This window comes from Hipposideros armiger, unplaced genomic scaffold (assembly GCF_001890085.2).
Source record: "Hipposideros armiger isolate ML-2016 unplaced genomic scaffold, ASM189008v1 scaffold_333, whole genome shotgun sequence".
NCBI lineage: Eukaryota > Metazoa > Chordata > Mammalia > Chiroptera > Hipposideridae > Hipposideros > Hipposideros armiger.
The window spans coordinates 901,220-903,757 of record NW_017731683.1 but is presented as its reverse complement, the minus strand read 5'-3'; the positions used below and the strand labels follow the sequence as shown (position 1 = coordinate 903,757).

At 40.1% G+C, this 2,538-nt stretch overlaps 1 protein-coding gene across 1 annotated transcript in view; it reads left to right on the top strand.

Moving 5' to 3' along the window:
• The window catches only part of IL15 (interleukin 15), a 108,996-nt gene extending 107,955 nt beyond the window's left edge, over positions 1-1,041 (top strand). Inside the window, exon 4 of the transcript XR_002126068.1 lies at positions 966-1,041. The gene's annotated coding sequence lies outside the window, so the exon portion shown is untranslated. The remainder of the gene's footprint in view (positions 1-965) is intronic.
• The last annotated feature ends 1,497 nt before the right edge of the window (positions 1,042-2,538 follow it).

Here is a 2,538-nt window from a genome sequence, read left to right as displayed (position 1 = left end):
TATACATATATAAATATATAAAATATATATGTATATTTGTTTAAAACCTTAAGAGCTCATTTTTTTGTTTTTAATTTTTATTGGGGAACAGCCATGGTCATTGATCACACTTTGCTTTCATGCTACAATGGCATAGTTGACTCTTTTAGGGAGGGCACAGCTTACAGTAGCCCATACGGGAATTGAACCAGCAACCTTGGTGTTATCAGCACCACATTCTAACCAACTGAGCTAACCAGTCACCCCTAAGAGCTAATTTTTAAAATAACAAAAAAAATTCCTTACAGACTTCTTAAAATTGGCTTAATCATTTAATTCTTTATTCAAATACAATTTCAAATTACACTTGATTATTTTTTTTTTAATTCTACCCTCAAAAGATGGTGATTTGCTACCATTAAGAACATTTAAGTCTCCATTTTGTAGGCCCTGGTATTATTTCTAAGAACTACCTTTTTAATGTAGCTGAAAAATAGTAAAGGAGTGCTCCAAGATAATTGGTGCTATGATGAGTGCTAGAACGATAATATGAAAAATATGCAACTTCAACCTATTCCTACCCCATCCCTCAAGAGACTCAGAGACACCTCATGATACTGTAATTTTATAAGCCTGTGCTAGAATTATGTAAAAGTTGCTGTGTGGACAGTGAAGGAGTAAATAGCTCCATCTGAGGCAATAACCGAGAAGGAATCTGAGTCTGGGAGGTGAACAAGGCAGAGAATGGATCCCCAATAGAAAGAACAGCATGTGCAGTGGCACAAAGGGCCTGAGCCAGGAAAGATACGCTGCTGTATGTAGAGATTTGCAAGTACTCCGAAAGCCCAGAACACAGAAAAGTAGTTAGAGCGTCATGATGAAAAAGGTCTTCAAGGACATGTTAGAAGTTTTGGTTTTATCCTACGTAAGTACAGAAATCAAAGGCTCTTAAGCACGGAACTGATATGTTCGCATCTGTATTTCAGAAAGATTCCTTTGCTGCCAGGGACTAGGCCTTCAAGTTTCCTGCAGCTTGACTAAGAGACTTGATTGCTTGAAACGTGGTGTTGGAGGAGAGCTCTACGAATACCCTGGAGCACCAGAAACATGGACAAGTGGGTCCTAGAGCACATAAGGAGGCAGCAATGACAGGACTGAAACGGTCCTACTTCCTCCGGCACACTGTGAGAAGGCAGGGTTCTTTGGAAAAGAAGGTAATTCTGGGAAAACAAAAGGCAGCAGGAAAAGATTAAGACCAAAAGTGAGATGGATTGGCTCCCTAAAAGAGGTCATAGGCCTGAGTCTCTAGGAGCTGAGCAGGACTGTTGAGGACAGGACACTGTGGATGTCACTCCTTCAGAGGGTCCATAGCATGGCATGTAACACACATGGGCCTTGGAGAGCATTTACTTTAGAAAACTTGTAATTGCAAATTTTTCCTCTGTCCTTATGAAATGTATAGAAATCTCCTTTAAAGCATATTGCTAGTTTTACAACCCAGGGAATGTCTTTCTCAAGGACCTTTGAAATGTAAGCATGGAGGAAGATAGCTCCTTTATCTCTGAGTCTCTGTGGGAGGTAAGAACCTAATCACCTTGGGTTACTTGTTCCAAGTTGTAAAACTACCTCCTATCTTGGAGATGGGAGGAAGTTTCCTTTTCCTTTGGGTAAGGCCAATTAACAAACCTGGGTGGCATACAATCCACCTCACCCAGGCTCTTAAAAAATGTCCAGCTTTTTGTTTTGGCAGAGCTGAGTTGAGTCTCTCATCATTATTGCAATAGCCTTAAAGCCAATAGAAGTAACGGAAATAAAGTCACCCTCCCCTGTTTAATTTTGTTCAGTGCATTTTTTTTTTTAACTTTGACACCAGTTTGGACAATGGTTTTACAGGTAACCGATGAAGGGGAGGAGGCATTGAGTGCACGTGATTAATTATGAACCTATTGCTGTAATGCAGGGAGAGGTACTGAGATTTCACTAAGAAATTAGCAGAAGAAGAGACAGAAATACGAAACATTTAGAGAGTAGAGTTTACAGGACTTGATGACCATGGATTTTTAGATATGAATGGAGAATGATTCTCCATTTGTTGTTGTTTATTTTCAAGCATCAAAACTTTTGACTGTGCAAATGGAGCTAAGACTCACTGATGAAGAAGAGTATAAAATCTTCTGGGTATTTGTAAAATACCCAGAATGGAGATGGGTAAGTACGTTTTCCTCATTCCAACCTTCTGGGTTGGTATTTGGAGGCCTATACAATCTATATACCTCAAAGTTCTATGTCTATTAAAGGCACTGTCCGCAGAGAAAAGAATGTGGCAGTCGGTGATGCTGGCAGACCTCACCCTGAGAAAATGGAATTTCTCTCACATAGCTTTTGGTGCCCACTGCGAGTTCTTGTAAACACACTGCAGGTTGCTCAGGACTGTCAGGGCATAGAGAGGCATCTTGCGTCTGACCTCGAAATTGATCAAGGCAATCCCATCCCTTCTATTACTTGATTAGATTTAGTACTGGAACAAAGAGGCCATTTGAGCGATATTGGCAAATAATA